This window comes from Ascaphus truei, chromosome 3 (assembly GCF_040206685.1).
Source record: "Ascaphus truei isolate aAscTru1 chromosome 3, aAscTru1.hap1, whole genome shotgun sequence".
NCBI classification, from domain to species: domain Eukaryota; kingdom Metazoa; phylum Chordata; class Amphibia; order Anura; family Ascaphidae; genus Ascaphus; species Ascaphus truei.
Window position 1 is genome coordinate 144,560,269 of NC_134485.1, and position 22,090 is coordinate 144,582,358.

At 38.2% G+C, this 22,090-nt stretch overlaps 1 protein-coding gene across 9 annotated transcripts in view; it reads right to left on the minus strand.

Moving 5' to 3' along the window:
- The window catches only part of USP32 (ubiquitin specific peptidase 32), a 331,878-nt gene that overhangs the window by 202,343 nt on the left and 107,445 nt on the right, over positions 1-22,090 (minus strand). The window contains exon 2 of one of the 9 annotated variants that reach the window (XM_075589613.1): positions 6,776-6,908. The exons of 7 other annotated variants lie outside the window; for them this stretch is intronic. The gene's annotated coding sequence lies outside the window, so the exon portion shown is untranslated. The remainder of the gene's footprint in view (positions 1-6,775; positions 6,909-22,090) is intronic. One more of the 9 variants, XM_075589614.1, reaches the window with a different exon arrangement.

Sequence of the window (22,090 nt, forward strand, 5' to 3'; positions counted from 1 at the left end):
TATTTCTGGGTCAAATCAATTGTTATAACTTGTAACATCCAAAAACTAGTTAATTGCAGATTATAAAGTTGAAATGGTTTTCATGAAATGTATAAATTTTGGGAAAAAGCAACTTTAGATCATTTTACTGATGGGGAAGGCAATTATCCTCATATCAAACCTACATGCAAGTGACAATGCAATTTTAAATTATTATTCTAAATGTGTGTAGCCAGGTCCCCATTTCTTACCTCCAGTGAGCGCTGCGAGGTTGCAGGAGGAGCGGCCGTGTCGCCAGAGGCTCCTGGCGCTGTGTGGTTTAGGGCGCCATCTTTAGGGCTCATGCATGCGCAGCGAGTGCTGTGTGTGACGGAGCCTGCAGACAGCTTGCCCATGCGCAGTGTTAAGCGCACAAAGCTGGGCCAGTCCTAGGAGGCTATAAGCAGGGACAACATACCCCATGAGCCTCCGAGTGAGTCACCTGTTATCAGATAGCCAATAGGGTTTAGGAGATCCCTGCTGACAGGATAGGGAAGCGACCAATGGAGACCACGCTAGTCATTGAGTGCTGGGATAGCAAGGGGAGAGGAGGTGCGTATGCAGCGGTCAGTGACCCTCTGCAATAGGTCAGTATTCCCCCTAGGCCCCAGTTAAGTCCCTGAGACACCACCAGTTTGTGGCTGCTGCAGGGAGTGGCCCCTTAGATAGGGACCTTATCTGGTTAGCGATTAGAGCTAGTCATGGACACAGTACAGCGCTGAGTGGTCTGATTTTCCTAGTCTGGGATTAAACTACTGAATGGACGTCAAGGCATGCTGGAGGCATCCCCTGTGGTGGGAACTCATCGTGGGAGACTTCGTTGGATCGGCAGATCCTTTTTGAGGTGTCAGCGGGTCCAGGTGCTGGAGCGCCCGGCAGGTATTTCCATAAGTGCACCAACATATCGGTAACATCCAGGCGCTGATCACGCCTTGGGGGGTGGGTTCCTTGGGGACACTCTGGGGTTGAGAGACCAAAGGGCTGGTTGGTACATAGGACACTGTGTGGGAATACACGGTGGTGGGTCATTCCTCTATACTGAAAGGGATGGTTATGGTTAATAGTGGGATTGTATTTCTGTTTATTCTGTGTGACATCTGCAGTAAAGGTTATCAACTTAAGATAAAAGCTGTTGTCACTATTTCCTGTTTGGGGTTATCTCATATTATTGGTATCCTAGGCAGGTGGAGGCGCTGCCAGTACTTATATTGTTGCCCCAGGCTCCCAGTGGTGGAGGCTCAGATCTCTGTGAGCCAGCAGGTAAAGCTAGCACCAGTAGGCCCTTTATGTTAGAAGGAAACAGGGCTACATGTGCATGTTACCTAAAATAACTAAAAAAGTAGAAGACTGTAAGGGTGTCCTTTTTTGCACTTTTGTTTAGCAATGTTTTCTTTCAACAAACACTAAAGAACACATTTAATGCACTGAAATTTGTCTTATGTAATAGCACCACCTAGTAAATATGAGCCTAAATCTATATCTGTAAGTGACACCATGATTAATCGTCAGAGTGATGAAAGGAAAACAGGGGCACAACCGTAATAAGATTAAGCCGTTTGGGGAATAGGTGAGAGAAGGATATGAAAGTCATACTGATACACAGTTGTACTGTATACAGTAGGAGTCTGTTTCTAGATGGCATTATGATATAAACAAACTGCTGATAGCCGGTATGAGAGCAATGCCAAATCAATAAAGTGGCAGTACTGTAGCTTCACACACAGCAATGAAATGCGTTACAGGTACATTTTTAAAGATTTTCTCTAGATTAGATATGTTTCTCTAGGAATTGACAGTAATGGGGCCAGGTTGGAGTTAAATGAAGACAGACAGCTGCAAACAAAGATCTATTGAAAAGCAAAAGGTTATCACTGCTATTCAGTATAGTTTCAGCAAAGCAAATCATTGCTTAACATGTTTATCTATTGTAAAGTCAGGTATAATATTGGCATCCGTTACACAGAAAATAAAAATTGCTGGCAACATCTATTTTTCTACTTCTTCCTGACATTGTAAATCAAAAAGAATACCAATAAAAGAACAGGATTTAAGTTCTCAGTTGTTATAAGCCCTTTCTTCAGTGAAATGATGCAGTAACAACAAAGAGCTAAAATATCTATTTCACAAAAGGTCACCTTTTGCAGATCTTGCACTTGATACCTTTGTCTATGCAGCAGTTTTTAGAATGTAAAATACGACATCAAAGCTGGATTGGGAGCGCTGTAACCAGATTTTATCGGAGAGCGGGCAGAGTCCTCTCTCCTTTTCCCAATCCTCGCCCTGCTCCTGCCTCCGCTCTCCGATAACCAACCTCCTCCACCTCCTCTCTCCCCCCGACTCGCCCCTCTTCCCGCCAGTCACAGTGCTCCCAATCCAGTTTTGATGCCGCACGAGTAAAGCAGGATTGCATGCGCTGCAACACAGGCGCCAGGGGCAGAATTTTAGTTGCGGATATTTCTATAGTTGCTATGTATCAAGACAATTTTGGAGCAAAGGTAGCGCAGAGTGATAAATCTTAATTTTGCGCCATTATCAATGCACTTTGCTCTTTCTATGCATAATTTACAAGCATTGTACGGTATATCCATCATGCTCTGTATTTCCTAAAAATGTTAGTGCATAGTCATGTTAGACATTGGTGGCATGTTCTGTGCAGGTAGATTCTGGGAAAATTGACACTTTTTAAAACGTTGGGAAACAGGGGGGGGGGGGGTTCCCATCTGTCATGCTCTCCGTTATTTCTTGTCACCTACTCATGTTGTACATTGATGGAAAGCTATTCAAGAACATTCCAGAATTTTTTTGGGCTTTTGAACTTCCAAAATTTGGTCCCTAAATTTAAAGTTTTACACGTTTTTTGCCTGCTTCTCTATGTCAAATTTTTTTAAATAAAGTTATTTAAAATAAAATCCTGTTCATCGCCCTCATCTAAAACTTTGAGAGGAAAGTAGGGAGCAAAACCATTTCGGATTCTCCTCTTCTACACATCAAAGCTCCTTCCAATATGGTCTATCTGGATTTCTTACATTAATTTAACTTGGCTCACTTACTTTGCATCCAAGGCATATGCACGAGCCAAGCTAAATATATTAATGAATGTAATTGATGTCACTATGTACCCCCACTGTACCGCACTGTGGAATATGTTGGCGCGTTACAAGTAAATTATAATAATTATAATAATAATACTACTGACAGCTACGAACCATTAAGGATTGCATCCCCTAAGCATGTGGAATATCAAATCAAAACAAATACAAGAAGCCTTAAACAAATGATATTAACATATTTCAATTAGGTTGAACAAATTACAGTTTCTCAAACCTTGTCTTAAAAAAAACAATGACCATGTTTTGGGATAGCTCACCAATCCCACACTCACATACAAGTCAAGTGCATAAATGTGTGCTTGGTATTTCACAACTTAGAAGCACCTTACACCAATGACAAAAGGGGTGCATGTGACACCAGAGCAAACCTATGTTCAATAACAATAGGGGTGTTATACACATGATACAAGCCATTCCCATCTTAAAGCAGAAGAGGAATGTGCAGTAATGCTCAAATTATCAATGGATTTAGTGGATGAGTGATGCAATTAAGTTGCTCAAAAACATAATTGACAAAATGATATGTAAAGAGAGCACAGTCTCCACCAAGCATCGACGACTGGTATAATCTTTGCCCTAAAGACGTTGATTAAATTGCACTTGGAGAATAACAAAAACCTTTTCATGGGCATTGATTGACATGAAAAAGTCCAGAGGGAAAAACTATGGAGGAAGAAGGGCATCCCAGAGAATATGTTCCTGTTATGCAGGCATTCGAGGACAGTCTGGCATTTGAATGTAAGAAGTGTATGCACCCACTTAGAAAGGGTTCACAGTGTGTTTACATCGGGGGTTGATGCTGGTCTTATCTTTTCTCCATAGTGGTTATCGCAAGGATACACCATTTTCTCACTCTCGACACAAACTTAAATTCTAATTCACTCACCAGCTTAACGCTGCAACCTTCTCCTTGTCCATCTGCCCCAATTCCAACCCATCAAAAATGCTGCTGCCAGACTCATCTACCTCACTTATTGCTCCACTTCTGTTACACAAACTATGCAAATCGCTACACTTGCTTCCCAAGTCCGCTAGAATCAAATTTAAAACCCTAGTTCTGAATTACAAAGCTCTCGACAATGCTGCCCCCTTACATCTCAGCCCTCATCCCCAAATGGATCCCCCTACGTTCTGCCAATGACATCCACTTTTCCTCCTGCCTTACCTTCTCTCACTCCCGCCTACAAGACTTCTTTCAGTGTTACCCCCTCTCTCTAGAATTCCCTCCCAGCATTAAGATATTTAAAAGCTCCCTAAAAACTAACTTTTTCAAGGAAGCCTATCTGGCATACTCCAAACATCCACCACCCCTCTCCAACCCTACTTGCACAAACTCCATGCCAACACCCTCAAATCTTAGTGGGTTCAGCTGTTTGGCTGAACTATACTGAATCGATATGTAGAAAAGAAAAGGCTTCTGCTTAAGCTAAACGCTGCAGGTGCACATGGGGATAGGGCGTATTGTTAAAGATGAGAAAAGATCCCCATTGGATCATGCACTCCACCTTAATGAAATTAATCACATTGACTGGAAAGAGGTAGTGTTAGCCACATCCACTAATACAGAGAATAAATGTATTTACAATATAGGACAAAGGGAAATGGTTAAAACCAGAACTCATAGTGCTAACTATGTTACTGAACTATACATTTATATATATATATATATATGAACTATACTGAAGCCTGAGGCATTCTCCATCCCTCAATGAGCAGCTACTTTACCTTTTGTTCCAATATTGCCCCTTATTCCCTCTAGATTGTAAGCTCTCATGATCAGGGCCCTCATTACCTTATCTGTTTGCGCTTGTTTATCCTCATTTGGTATGTTTTTCTGTGTACAGTATATAATATACATAACTCTATACCCCCATTGTACCGAAATGCAGATTATGTTGGGGCTTTACAAAAAACGATAATACATAGTGGATAACACACTATCGAGTGATATTAACGGAGTGCAGTGGACGATGATATGCGTGGATAACAGTATTGTGCAGCCAAACATGAGATGACCTAGAATAACTGCTAGAATAGTGCAGGAAGAGGATACAAAATGGTGGATTGTGTTTTAGTTGAACCAAGATGTTAAATAACAAAAATTCTTCTTATTATTTCTTGTTCAGAAAGATTCCAAAACTTCAGAAGACTGTTTTTCAGTAGTCAGTCAATTTATTCTTACAAAGTTATTTACAAAATGAGAATTGATGATACATGTGTTTCTGATGGTAATTCATAGAACAAAGGACTCCTTATTCACTCACATACTGCTTAGATGTTACTTGCATTGTGTGTGTATCCTTGAAGAGAGTCCAGGGAAAGAAAGACCTGCTGAGTATAACTGGAAGCTATAGATCACTAAACTCTGCCCCTTCCTGCCTCATGTCTAAGGAATAAGATATTTTCAAATTACTGCAGAGCCCAATTTCCTGCAAGGCCTTGAAATTCTATACTTAAGTCAAAGCCCCAACATTTGGTATAAATCAAAAGCCTCACTTGGGATTCAGTTCCCTTTGTTACATAATAATTCAAAATTCTACAACATATTCTCAATACAATTGTCTTGATATAAGTTCGCATTCATACATTTTAATATAATAAATGGATTTCTAACACAAGACGAAGTGGATGATGTGCATTTTTGACCGTGGGCTGAATCACTAACGTGGGCTAATCACAAGAGTACCTTGACTATGGTACACCAACAGGGCATCGTCGACAATGATGTACATTAGATCCAGACATACTGGATGAAATGGTGTCGCATCAGTAGTGTCTTATTTTACTAAAGTACCACTACAGATTAAGGGAAAAATGGACAAGGGGGTTGTACGATTGGTGTTTAAGTATAAGAGCGAATGTTGGGAACCCTAATAAAACATTAACAGAAATCCATGAGGTGGAGATGTTCAAGTTGTGCTGGATATGCAGAATAAAGTGGGAGAAGATCTGGAATGAAGGTATCAGAGGTCACCTCAGAGTGAGGATAATAAAGGATAAGATTTGGGAGAACTGGCTTCATGGGACAGCCGTAGGAGACCACCAGATTACTATATTGGTACTGTCACCAATCTGATTTGAGTGGATGAGAGGCAGAGGAGGGGACGACCGGGAAGGAAGTGAAAAAAGACATGATACGGAAGAACAAAGGCATGTCAGAGATCGAACAATTAATACTGGAACGACAAGTGGACCCTAGCTCCTGGGACAATAGGAAGAAGTCATGTAAACACAGAAATAATTACCAACTTCATATTCTGCAAAACTTGACCCTACATGAGACGGCACAGTTAAACATGCCCATTTTTATGTATGTCAACAAAACTAATTCAAGCTAGAAAAGTACTAAATGAGGAGACTTTCCGAAAAATCAATCTCTACTATATTATCTAAAACAGCTTCACACACGTCAATAGTATTGTATAAAATTTTAACCGTCGGCATTTTAAAAGTTTTACATTTTCTCCATCATGTGTTGACTTTATATTAACAAAACTCTCCTGCCCACAGAAATTTCTTTGGTGTACCAATGAATACTGGTGTTTACAAGTTAAGTACAATGTCACAAGTAATGTCCATTATCTTTTCTGTGGTGGAAATAATCAATATTTGTATTACAGTTGAGCCTTTTTCAGGTAATCACTCACCGTCTTAATTTAATCTTTGGCAAAAAAAAAAAAAAAATCTAAAGACTGTCTATGCATGGGGATTCAAGAAGCAGTTCTGCTCTCCTTGCATTCAGTATATCAGTCGAGTTGATCAGTTCCACAAAAACTTCTGCTGCAATAGATAGCCAATGAACACTTATTATTTTTGTGCAACTTTAATGGTGCCAGTTATACTCTTTTTAAAAAGTACTCTAAATTACATTTAGAACATAAATGCTATATACTGTATAAACACAAATTTTATATTTTAAAAAATAGGGATAATGTGTGAGATAAACATTTTCCCAATTGTGAACCATCATTGTCATTTACTGTATGACACAAAATATCAGACATACACGAGATTCTTAAAATTATTCTGGCTGCTGCCTCTTCTAGTAAAGCACAAATCTCCCCTGTGACATTGTCCATCCAGTGAATACTATAAGGGCACATGCAAGGGTAAACGTGGACAAATATTGAGTAGTGATGTAAAAAAAAAATATATAAAAAGCATAGTTCCCACATTTTGGGTTCAACTGGGAGAGAAACAGTATGGCAAAGGAAAACTGGTTTAGTTTACACAAGAATATTTTGAAGGGTCCTACAACATTCAATAAAGAAAATTATTACTTTACCTGTGTTAATATAAACCTGTGTAAATGTCAAATATTATCTAACTAAACCCCATGTAAATACCAAAGAGCATTTCAAGTTAGAATTATTTTCTGGCCATGACTTTTGCCATGACATTTTTAAATTGCTGTAATAAAATCTAATATAAAAAAATAAAAGGTAAACTGATCAATTATTTACTTTAGTATTTGCATTCTGCATACGATAATATAGTAATAAGTCTGAAAAGGTCAGCTAATAAAACGTGACCCTGGAACTGGTGCAGAATATTGATATCTCCTTTTACACTCTGCTGGGTGGAACATTAGGCGATAAACAAGAAGAGTGATAAATTAAACAAAGTGCATGAAACAATGCTGGTAGTGAAGGTAATCAACTATAGTGAGACAAAGCTTATACTGTGTCTGCTACTTTGTCTGCCCTTTTATTGACCAAGCAAAAAGCAGGGCCGATTAGCAATGTATTTTTCATAGTCACTCTGCATGTGATCAAAAAGAGTTTATGTGGAATTATCAAGAACTATCAGACTTTTAACCATGTAAACTTGGCACAATTTAGCTCCTTGTACACATATACATATATATATAGTCATGGGAGAGGGGGTTTGGCCCGGTATTAAACTGGTTGCACCCCATATGGCCACCCCCTGACCTCACTTGGGAGGTAAGGGGTTAACTGGACTGCGGTCCAGTAATGTGTTTTTACCCTGCTTCAGCACCCAAATGTGTACGGTCCCCTGTAACAATGTATTTTTCCCATTCCAGTGTCTGCACCAACACATACACTGGGATCTATGCGGGAGGGAAAGGGCTAATGTTAATTCTGTGTTTATGGCCCTTCGTCCCTTTTCCCGACTTTGCAGGCTCCATTTTGCAGTTTCTCCATAGGTCGCCATGGGGGCTCAATACAATCCTATGGAGATTCCGGCGATTTGGGCCCGTCTCCGTAGAAGACCTGCAGGTGGCGCCAGAGAGGAGGAGCGGCGGTTCCCCATTGAAAGTCAATGGCGCAATGTGTTTCAATGCTGATTCCTCGATGCCGGCCTCCGGAGACGAACTGGCAGCCAGCCAGCCCGCAAAACCGCAAGAGCGGAAACACTATCAAAAAGAGCTTTGATCAATCCCCGGTCAAGTTCACGTGCAATTGGCGTGGGAAACTCAGGTTCTAGGGCACCCCGGAATAAAGTTATTTTTGTCCCCAGGATCCTAGGAACCCCCCCCCCCAATCGACCCCAACAGGGTCCGACGGTCGATGACACCGGGAAAGGGTCGCGCCAGACCGGAGGGTCCTACTATTGACTCCAATAATAGCGGAGGTCCCATTGAATCCTATGGCGGCGCCGGACCATGCATTTCCTATTCATTCCAATGGAGGTAAAAGCCGCGTGTTTAAACAGCTAAGTAAAAAGAGGGTAAAACTGTAGCCCCGTAACTCCGTTTCTGTGGAAACTAGAGAGCCAGGATTTGGCTAGCAGGTAGTCATAGCACCGGCTTGATTGTATGGCAAATCCTGACCCTCTCTGATCAGCAGAAAAGAGTCGGGGTAATTGTTGAATTGTGTGATTCTGCCATTGACTTCAATGGCAGAGAAATGCATCTTTAGTAAAAGGGCATTTAAACCCATTTTCTGTAACTCCGGTTCGGTGGGTCATAGCGAGCTGAAACTTGGCCACAATGGAGAGTACCCTCCGGCATTAGGGTCTGGCAAGTTCGTGGCTTGGCCCAACTGAACGGATTATTTTGATATAACCATGATTGTCAAAATATATTGTATTTTGTGTCTGGCATAAAAGCCCAGGAAAAGAGATGGGCTCTGTAATATGCTAATGGTCAGGGTGCAACAAGTGGTCTACAATAGGCCCCTAGTCAAAGGCTCTCCCTCACCCTGCTTGTGAATGCCAGGGCAGAGGAGAACAATCCCTGGGTACTTGTGCAAAGTATTGTGTGTCACACCTTTAACAAAGGCTATTATGGGCCAGTGATCAATCTGGTAGACCCAAAGACGCCTTTGATTTAGTGTGTTGAAATCCAATGCTAAGGTATGGGACTCAAATCCTATATAAATGAGGGTCAGCCCTATACCCAGTGTTATTCGTTGTAACTTCGTTTTGTATCCTGAATGAATTGCCAGTCCTGTACCTGATTGCTTCATATCCCAAATCCTAAGTAAGTGTTCATATCTTGTGCGTTAATTTTATAATTCTGTGTGCATCCTTTTCGAAGGAATAAACTTTGTTTATTATATCTTAGTCGTATTCAGTTCAACCCAGTGAAATATTTGTGTGTATATTATAACCCTGTCCGACGCTACCGTCACACACACACACACACACACACACACACACACACACACACACACACACACACACACACACACACACACACACACACACACACACACACAATTTAAATATATATACATACAATTTAAATATACATACAATTTAAATATACATACATACAATTTAAATATACATACATACAATTTAAATATACATACATACAATTTAAATATACATACAGGCATACCCCGCATTAACGTACGCAATGGGACCGGAGCATGTATGTAAAGCGAAAAAATTCTTAAAATGAAGCACTCCCTTTTCCCACTTATCGATGCATGTACTGTACTGCAATCGTCATATACGTGCATAACTGATGTAAATAACGCATGTGTAACAGGCTCTATAGTCTCCCCGCTTGCGCACAGCTAGGGAGCCGGTATTGCTGTTCAGGACGTGATGACAGGCGCATGCGTGAGCTGCCGTTTGCCTATTGGGCGATATGTACTTACTCGCGAGTGTACTTAAAGTGAGTGTACTTAAAGCGGGGTATGCCTGTACATACAATTTAAATATACATACATACAATTTAAATATACATACATACATACAATTTAAATATACATACATACATACATACATACAATTTAAATATACATACATACATACAATTTAAATATACATACATACATACAATTTAAATATACATACATACATACAATTTAAATATACATACATACATACAATTTAAATATACATACATACATACATACAATTTAAATATACATACATACAATTTAAATATACATACATACATACAATTTAAATATACATACATACATACAATTTAAATATACATACATACATACAATTTAAATATACATACATACATACAATTTAAATATACATACATACATTAGCAAAACAGAGAATAGGTAGCGCTAACTAGAATGATAAAATGATAAAACAATTAATATTGTACAACCTTAAATGGGGAATGTAGTCCACATATAAGGGGCTGCCTGAAATACAAATTCTGACCCCCTGGTCAGAATGATAGCATAGAAACAAAGGGACATGTATAACAAGGCGCCTGTGGTTAAAAGGATATATATCCAACCAGTAGAATAGCCAGGGATAGGCTCCAGACGTGGTGATGTGCTTAAAATAAAAGAAAGACACAATACATAGCGTGATACTGTTAGATAAAAAGAAGGGGGGGGGGAACTACATATAGACACTCAATATATAACTAATAAGTATCAGCTGAGATACAGGTGATTGCTAATAAAACATTTAATATACATATATTAATATACAGGACATAGAAATACTAAAAATAAAAAACTGGGTAAAAGGACAAATAATGCCGATGGACACACTGCTGCAATGGGTGAAATACCCACTCACCGGACGATAGATGTAAACAGACGGTGGATAAATCTGAGAGTATCCCCTCTCTGCTGCTCAGACAGCTACTGCAACCGATCCGGTCTGTGGATAGAACGTGGCAAACGCCCGCCGGCGTGTGTGCGTAGAGCTTCTATCTGCTGGTAGTGCAGGACATGCAGATAGGTTCAGAACGGCTACAGCAGATTCGCCTGATGTATAATTATAACCGTCTGCCTGGAACAGCTGATTCGTCACCGGATCCATTCGGGAAGGGGGGAATCACCACAGTGCTGCAGTGGGAGTCCAAAATGCCACCCTACACGTTTCGAAAGCGTGCTGCTTTCTTCCTCAGGGGTTCTGTCATTGTGTCCATCATTGTCCATTATATATGAGTCCATAATTAAACCTAATTCACCTGGCAAGTATAGCACATGCGCAATGGGCTCTCAGTGTAGTCAGTGAGTGCTCTGATTAAAGGAACATGCACTGTGTGTGATTGATCATTCAAAAAAGTATGTTACTACATAGTAACTCTCAGCTGAAACAGATATTCTACAACAAACTTACATAAAGGAAACATAAAAAATAAAAAATGAAAAAATATAGAACATTGTGTTAAAAAGTGACATTTGTATCAAATATGGGCCAAATGGGGATATGCCTATAAAAATGAGTTTATATATACTTAGTGAATTATTTGATATTATTAATGTGTATAAAAAACATATGTGTGTGTAATACAATATAAGCTCGAGAGTAGGAGTATATGTGAAAAAACCCAAATCATTATAATTGTGCTCAGTCATGAGACTTATACCCCTAAAAAACAATATAATTTAAATGTGAAATATATATAAGGCACACTTACTGTGAATAATTAAACTTAATAATAGTTGTTCATAGATCAACTTGTGTGTGGAAATACGACATATATGACATGATATAATCAATTAACAAATTCATAATATAACGAAATGTGCATATATTTGTTTAAAAAACAGACAATGTCTATCTTTGCACCGAGAACCAGACTACAGATAATACTTTTCTTTATGTACCAAACTTAGATGCAATTTTACATAATAGACCCTATGGATCATATACCTTAGTTGTTGCAAACCTAGTCATGCAAAGATTTAAGGAGCAAAATGGATACAGTACATCAAATATTAATTGACCAGAAAGGCTTTTAAATCGAAGTCAACGTTGAGGCCCAGTGGGGATAGAGTACGAAGTTCATAGATCCAAAAGGATTCTCTCCTCCCCAGTAGGCTCACAACGTTTCCTCCTCTCCAGTTAGGTGTAATAGTTTCTATCGCCAAACACTTAAGTCCTGTTGGATTTTGACCATGCACCTGAAGAAAATGATTTGATACGTTATGCGTAGTTAGCCCTCTTTTTATGTTGTACACATGTTCATATAGACGTCGCTTGACCGATCTAGTGGTCATGCCCACATACTGCAGACCGCATGGACATTCAAGTAGGTAAATTACGTATGTACTTTTACATGTGATAAAATTTTTAATGTTATAATTTTTTGAAGTGTTGTATGATGTGAAATTGGATTTTTTTACACTATATTTGCATGCAGTACACCTATTGCAAGGAAAATATCCTTTATGTGTGATGGTTTTATTTGGAATGCTTTGCATTGAGGGACAGCTCGGAGCCAGCTTCTGTCCTATATTGGGTGCTCGAGTAAATACAATCTGGGGATGTTCTGGCAATATACCCTCTAGTTCTTTATCTTTTTTAAGAATAGGCCAATATTTCTTAAAGATTTTTTTTATATTGGGTGCCATTTGGTTGTATTGCGTTACAAAAGCTAAATTCACAGATTTTGTTGTATTCTTGTTTTTATATTTCAAGAGACTTGACCTCTCCATTGCTGCAACATCACTTATTATTTTATCCAAATTTGAAGAGGAATATTTTCTTTCTATAAATTTTTGTTTTAAATCTTCCGCTTGTGTGTGAAACATTTCAACACTTGAGCAATTACGTTTTAATCGGATGAATTGGCCTTTGGGTATATTTTTAACCCATGTAGGGTTATGGTGACTGTGTGCATGTAAGTAGTTATTGGCTTGTACTGGTTTAAAATATGTGCTGGTTTCTATACTGTTATTTTTAGCCTAAAAATAACAGTATAGAAACCAGTGTGCCTCACTATCCCCACTGGGCCTCAACGTTGACTTCGATTTAAAAGCCTTTCTGGTCAATTAATATTTGATGTACTGTATCCATTTTGCTCCTTAAATCTTTGCATGACTAGGTTTGCAACAACTAAGGTATATGATCCATAGGGTCTATTATGTAAAATTGCATCTAAGTTTGGTACATAAAGAAAAGTATTATCTGTAGTCTGGTTCTCGGTGCAAAGATAGACATTGTCTGTTTTTTAAACAAATATATGCACATTTCGTTATATTATGAATTTGTTTATTGATTATATCATGTCATATATGTCGTATTTCCACACACAAGTTGATCTATGAACAACTATTATTAAGTTTAATTATTCACAGTAAGTGTGCCTTATATATATTTCACATTTAAATTATATTGTTTTTTAGGGGTATAAGTCTCATGACTGAGCACAATTATAATGATTTGGGTTTTTTCACATATACTCCTACTCTCGAGCTTATATTGTATTACACACACATATGTTTTTTATACACATTAATAATATCAAATAATTCACTAAGTATATATAAACTCATTTTTATAGGCATATCCCTATTTGGCCCATATTTGATACAAATGTCACTTTTTAACACAATGTTCTATATTTTTTCATTTTTTATTTTTTATGTTTCCTTTATGTAAGTTTGTTGTAGAATATCTGTTTCAGCTGAGAGTTACTATGTAGTAACATACTTTTTTGAATGATCAATCACACACAGTGCATGTTCCTTTAATCAGAGCACTCACTGACTACACTGAGAGCCCATTGCGCATGTGCTATACTTGCCAGGTGAATTAGGTTTAATTATGGACTCATATATAATGGACAATGATGGACACAATGACAGAACCCCTGAGGAAGAAAGCAGCACGCTTTCGAAACGCGTAGGGTGGCATTTTGGACTCCCACTGCAGCACTGTGGTGATTCCCCCCTTCCCGAATGGATCCGGTGACGAATCAGCTGTTCCAGGCAGACGGTTATAATTATACATCAGGCGAATCTGCTGTAGCCGTTCTGAACCTATCTGCATGTCCTGCACTACCAGCAGATAGAAGCTCTACGCACACACGCCGGCGGGCGTTTGCCACGTTCTATCCACAGACCGGATCGGTTGCAGTAGCTGTCTGAGCAGCAGAGAGGGGATACTCTCAGATTTATCCACCGCCTGTTTACATCTATCGTCCGGTGAGTGGGTATTTCACCCATTGCAGCAGTGTGTCCATCGGCATTATTTGTCCTTTTACCCAGTTTTTTATTTTTAGTATTTCTATGTCCTGTATATTAATATATGTATATTAAATGTTTTATTAGCAATCACCTGTATCTCAGCTGATACTTATTAGTTATATATTGAGTGTCTATATGTAGTTCCCCCCCCCCTTCTTTTTATCTAACAGTATCACGCTATGTATTGTGTCTTTCTTTTATTTTAAGCACATCACCACGTCTGGAGCCTATCCCTGGCTATTCTACTGGTTGGATATATATCCTTTTAACCACAGGCGCCTTGTTATACATATCCCTTTGTTTCTATACATACATACATACAATTTAAATATACATACATACAATTTAAATATACATACATACAATTTAAATATACATACATACAATTTAAATATACATACATACAATTTAAATATACATACATACAATTTAAATATACATACATACACATACACACACATACACATATATATATATACACATACACATACACATACACATACACATACACATACACATACACATACACATACACATACACATACACATACACATACACATACACATACACATACACATACACATACACATATATATATATATATATATATATATATATATGTGTGTGTGTGTATATGCAGTGGTTGACAAATCACCAAAAAATCTACTCGCCACCTAGTACCAAACGTGTGCTGCTTGGGCCAATAGGAGCTCGCCACGATGTTAAATCCACTCGCCTGGGGCGAGCAAATGTATAGGTTTGTCGAACACTGTGTATATGTATATGTATATATGTATGTATAAAACCGGAAATAGCCGTGTTAGTCAAGTTGCGATAGTGCAGAATAAATGAGTTCTTCAGTATTACGTGATACCTTTTTTTATTTGGACTAAATTTAATGTCAAAGGACAAGCTTTCGAGAGTTCTCCTCTCTTCCTCAGGTCGACAATACTGATTAACAAAGGAATATGGCTAAAATAGTGTAAGGGAGAGCAGGAAGAAAATGGAAAAAAAAAAACAAAGACAACAGATATGTACTGTAGATAAGGTAGTATGATAAAGTGTTTGAAGCCATGGAAGGATGACAAGGCACAGCATGGAGGGGGATGCTGGAGGGGATGGGGTGAGGGAAAGAAGGTGTGGATAAGACAGACAGGCAGGATAATTACAAACAATTCTGATGTGTGAGAAACCCCATATCCGCATTAATTCCTTTTGTTTTCGTGTCACAGAGTCTTTTATCATTCCGAGTACAAATGTTTTCCGTTCTTGGGTGCGTTTAAACATTCCATTGAGGATTTTGATTTTTAAATCATTTATGGAATGATCTGGTTGTGAGAAATGATGTCCCACTGTTGAGCAGTATCTTCCTTCTTCATGGTGTTATATAGAGTGTCTGTGCATATTCATTCTGCCTTGAAGTTTTTAGCTGGTTTCCCCAATGTAGCATCCTTAGCCACATTTGTTGCTTTGAATCATTGTGACGGTGAGGGGGTATCCAGGCCATTAATAAAGGTACTGCATTTGGCCTGGCTGGGTGCACCTGAGGCCATATTGGGGAATTGTGATTGTCAGCTCTTCAACCCAATCATGGCATGTAACTGCATTTGTAATAAAGGTGTATGTGTATTTTTACTGTTTCAGGAGTGCCAACCAGCGGAGATGTGCAGGGCCGTGAGCTCCAGGGGTGATTTTACGGTACAATGTTGTCAGGGCGTGTTTGGGTAGGAGGGGGCCAGTGTTGCGGGTTACCCCGAAACATGTACTCAGGAATCCCCCCAGATTCTTTAGGCCATGAACACAGGCCACCGGATAAAATCCTCCCTAGAAAGCAGTTTGCAGCTCACCGCCAATTCTCCCTGCTTCAGCACAGACCAGAACAGTAAGACTGGGCAGGGAATTGAATTAATTCAAAGGTCCCCGGTATAGGCCCCCAAAAAAACAGAACAAGGGGGGAGAGGGGGTTTCAGTATCATATGGCAAGGTTTCTCTGTATAAGTGGAAAAGAAAATGGTTTTAAAAGTACCCAAGGTTTATATTTTTATTAAAAGTAAGGTGCAGAGGAAGTCATTCAGTATGGATAAAAATCAATTTGCATGGGAAACAGGGGCTACTGCGCCCCAAAAGCTTGAAAGGCAATCCAGGATATGGAGGTGTTAACCATTTGTTAGCAAGGGGGAGGGGGCGGGAAGGAAGAGAATTACAATAAGCCATCCTGGCAAATGGCTGCTCTGCCCAGACTGAGCAGAACCAGGTAGAGGTGACAGACCTCATAAGCTAAGCGGCCAAGGTGCAAAGTTGGCACATGCCCAGAGCAGACTGAGGAGCACTTCTGCCAGGTTTGCAAAGTAGTGATAACTCAGTGATAGGGTGAAGGAATTATTCCCACGGAGTAGATTGGCTGCATGGGTTAAGTATAGGACTATTTAGTGTATAAGAAACCCTGCAGCCCATCAGGAAGGAGTTCCATCATGTAACAAGATTCATCATTCAGTGAAATATTCATCCTGTAACAAGAATTAATATCGTAACTATTAAGTGTATTTTTCGTTGAAATTGTAAATCAAGCTGTGCATGTTCATTCTGTAAATAAATCACAATTTATTTTATCTCTTGCTTTGCTCAATCAAAGTATCCGGGTATTTTGGTGTTAAAAGCGCTGGTCTTCTGTGACAATCATATACACTACATTCCTGGATGTACAGCAGTATGATTCTTTAACATTGCGTGTTCCATTGTTGTGACTGGCTGTGGATCTTGGCATACATGTTTGCAGAGTTTGCAACGTGTGTTGTTGCACGGTTTTGTGCCATTATCAGTGTTTTTAAGTTCGTTGAAGTTTTCTGTTGACTCATTTCTGTTTGAGGTTTGGTGGTTGCCGGAACGCAAGTATGAGAGGTTTGGGAAAGATTTATTTTAATGTCACTTCCTCTGCCAGCATGGGTTGCAGATTTCTGATTTTTTTTCGTATACCCTCTAGGGTAGGGTTGTATGTGGCCACCAGTGGTATGCATGTGGTAGGTTCTGTCTGTATTGTAGCAGGTGTTCTCATGGGGATTTGGGGCGTTAGAAGGCAAAAGTGTTCCGTTGTCTTTTCCAAGCGTCCGCACTTGCAGAAAAAACGGCGGTTGTGGAATCAGCTCCTGCACAGCACCAGATCAAATCTCGGCTGTATTCCCACGTGGTGTCGCCTACCAACGTCACTGGACCCACGTCCACAAATGCGATTGTCCGTAAAGGGATGAATGCAGGCAGGGATGGATATGGCAATCAATACAGGCTCAAATTTTGCCCATCAAACTCCTCCGCATTTCGTAAAATCAATACTTCATCGGGGTTGTTTGAATCTAATACAGGCACATATTTAAATACCCTGCTGAAAGCGTTGATTGGTTAGAACTGGGGGGTGGTTCAACCATTCGCATCTTCTCACGCAGGTGTAACAAATCATTGCTTAATACAACAATACTAAAACTAAAACCCTTATTGGTTATAGTAAAAAATAAAAATAAAAATAGTGCACTGAAATGAAGTAAAATGGACATGACGTCTTAACAATTATCAGGTATACTATGAACATATAATGAAATAAGTAGAGACAAATATAGTTAAAATGACTATTTAAAATACCAACAGTTAAATTCATACTTAATAAAACTTGATTAATAATAGATATTATAGCCAGATAATTAACTGGTCAAGTACAAAATTACATAATTAAAAATATATAAATATTATAATACCGCTTGATTAAAAAAAGAAATTATGATTTGATATTTTTATAAAATACTTTTTTTTTAGAATAAAAATTAGATTAAAAAAATATAAAAACCTTACAAAAAAATAAATATCATTAATGTAAAGACCAAATGTTTAATTCATCATTTAAACCTTCTGGCGCTAATGTATGCATGTTAAAAATCCCAAAACTCTTGTTTCGACAGGTCTTTGATTCTATTGCCTCCTCTTCGATTAGGTACTACAATTTCAATACCTTTATAATTTAATTTAGTTGGATAACTATTATGGTGGATTTTTAAAAGCCGTAGCAACGCTGTGTTTTTCATAACCGATTCTGATGTTTCTTGCATGTTCCAAGATTCTTACTTTGAACTGGCGTTTAGTCCGCCCTATATACTGTTTGCCGCATGGACATTGTAAAAGGTATACAACGAATGTCGTATTGCAAGAAATACAGTCGTCAATAATAAACTTTTCATTGGTCACAAATGAACTAAAGCTTTTTCTTTCTTTATTTAATAGCTTACAGGCCTTGCATTTACCACACCAAAAATTGCCAACCGGTTTTTGTGTCAATCAGCCAGTTTTTTGCACAGATGTATTACCAATATCGCTGGGGACCAAACAGTTTAAGTTATTCACTTTTCTAAAGATAAATCTAGGTTTCTTCTTCAAATATGGACCAAGTATTGAATCATTAGATAAGAAATATAATTAACAAAAATTGGAGGTTATTATCTCATAACTTACTGTATTATAGTTTGTGACAAATGGTACAGATATTAGTTGATTTTGTAACATATTAGATTGAATAATGTAATTTGGTTTCTTTTTCTTTCCATTTAAAATAAAATTTCTGTCCATATTAGTAACTTTTGATAGTGCTTTAAAAAGATTGGCACCATCATAGCCTCTTTGCACAAATTTCTCAAACAGCATCTCCGATTGTTGTTCAAAATCTTTTAATTCATTACAGTTTCGTCTCAGACGTAGGAACTGGCCCATGGGACTATTGTCAATCCAAGACTTTTTGTGATTGCTGGTTGCCAATAGTAGACTGTGTCAACCTTTTTAAAGAATGTTTTAGTTTAAACTTTATTGACTGTAGCCATCAATTGCAAATCCAGAAAAGTGATCATATTGGCATCACTCTCTGACGTAAAAGTTAAGTTAAAATAATTATTGTTTAAATACATAGTAAAATCACTTAAAGAGTCCTCATCTCCTTCCCAAACACATAAGATATCATCTATAAATCTGCACCACTCTATAATGTTATTGGCAAATGGGTTATTATTCCAAATCACGTCTTACTCCCAAGCTCACATATAAAGGTTGGCATAGCTGGGAGCAAAGCGTGTACCCATTGCTGTGCTGCAGATTTGAATACATTTTTTTTTTAAACAGGAAATAATTATGTGAAAGTATAAATCTGATGGACTCTAGTATAAAATAACCATGAAGTCAATGCAGCTCAGGGTCATCCATCAAATATTGTGCTATAGCATCAACACCTAGCAAATGTGGTATATTGGTGTAGAGAAAATGCACGTCAAACGTCGCCCACCGATAATTGGTTTTCCATTCAAAATCTTTAAACAAACAAAGCACTGCCGTAGTATGCTTAATATATGATTGCAATAAACAAACATATTTTTGTAGGCAAAAGTTGACGTATTGTGACAGCTTAGATATAATGAATCAATACCTGACACAATAGGTCTTCCTGGTGAAGTTGTAAGGAACTTGTGTATCTTGGGGAGATAGTAAAAAAAAAAATCAGAAAAAAAAAAAAAAGAATATTTCTTTTTAGTTAATATATTAATTAGCTAATGCATCGTCAAGGAGTATTTTCAACTCCCCTACAAAAACATCAGTAGGGTCAGAATTAAGTTTTTCATAAAATATTCATATCCCCTAATATCCTATTAGCCGCTCTCATAATCGTCCCTATTTAAAAGAACACCCCCGCCTTTATCAGCTTGTTTTATCACTATAGATTCATTTTTCTGTAATTCCTTCAACGCTTTATTTTCCTCTCTATTTAGGTTATGCTTTAATTTGTGAGGTTTTTGATTTTTTACCATCTTATTAAAATCGTTATTTACAACATTAAAAAACGTATCAATAAAATGTGAGCTTGTATTGATTGTCATATCCATCCCTGTTTGCATTCATCCCTTTACGGACAATCACATTTGTGGATGCGGGTCCAGTGGGAATACAGCCGAGATTTAATCCGGTGCTGTGCAGGAGCCGATTCCTCTGCAAGTGCGGACGCTTGGAAAAGACAGCGGAACACTTTTGGCTTCTAACGCCAAGGTTAAAAGTGTATTTAACCACAAGGAGTTACCTAGAGGGGGTCCGCCATCGTTGGATTCCATCTGCTGCTGCCGAGTTAACCTCTTGAGGTCCGTCGGATGAGGGGACATGCTGTCTGTTGAATGCTGTTTGGTAACATGTGCCTAAATACATGTAGTGCCTGATTTTGTTTACATTGATGTACGTGCGATTGTCACCTTCACTTCGTTTTCAATATAATTTAATATATAACATTATGAGAGTTGTGCGCTGTTTGTTCATTTTTCCCTATTAGTTCTATTGGATGTTGAGCCATCTGAAGTGACAGCAGCAGACTTTCTAACTTAAGTTAAAAGGTTTTTTTTAGGTCTTCTTATTGTATCACTTGAATTTACAATATTTATCATATTATATATTAATGTTCACATCACAGCTTCATACAAGATACCACAGATTTTCTCAATAATCTTAACCAAATACCATCCAACACACTGTTAGTTAACTTGGATGTAGAATCCCTTTACAGCAACATCTCCCCCCCCTCCCCCCACAAGGATGGTATTGAGGCATGTTTGCAATTCCTTACAAAATCTCCCCTGGATCAGAAATACAGTGCTGATGTAATTACCGAACTGATAGAGTACATCCTCGCACACACAACTAGTTCAGCTTCAAAGGAAATGTACCTACAACTAATGGGGACTGCAATGGGTACCAAGATGGCACCGCAATATGCCAATCTTTTCATGGCAAATCTTGAAAAAAGATTCCTAACTACAGGTAGTCCTCGGTTATCCAACACAATGCGTTACTCAAAATGGCGTTGTAAAGCGAAACACGTTTTCCCATAGGAACACTGTTTAAATGAAAGGTTCCGTTCCTGAAGGCATTTTTAACACTAAAATACACCAAATATTTTATGCAGGCAATAAGATATGCAGCACACACATAAATTATATAGTGTATATACTGTATTATATATATATAATATAACATAATAAATAATATATTATATAGTATAATATAATATTATATAGTATAATATTATATATAAACGCTCTTACGACGCTTTGCAACGTTGTTTATGTGAATGTATATATATATATATATATATATATATATATATATATATATATATATATATATACACACACACACATACACAACGTTGCAAAGCGTTGTAAAAGCGTTGGATAAGCCATTTTGGCGTTGTAAAAATGAATATAGGTATGCATTGCATAGCGTTGGATAAGCCATTCGTTGTAAAGCGAAGCGTTGTAAAACGAGGACTGCCTGTACATGTCCCCACAAACCCTACAAATACTACAGATACATTAATGACCTGTTTATAATAAGGACAGAGGGTGAAGGAAACCTAAAACAATTCCACGAGTCCCTGAACTCATTCCATCCATCAATTAAACTCAAAATGGATTATTCGGCAAACCTAGTAAACTTTCTAGATACTACAGTAACACTGAAAGATGGCAAGCTACACACATCTGTAAACAAGAAACCACTGACAGATGCAGTTACCTACA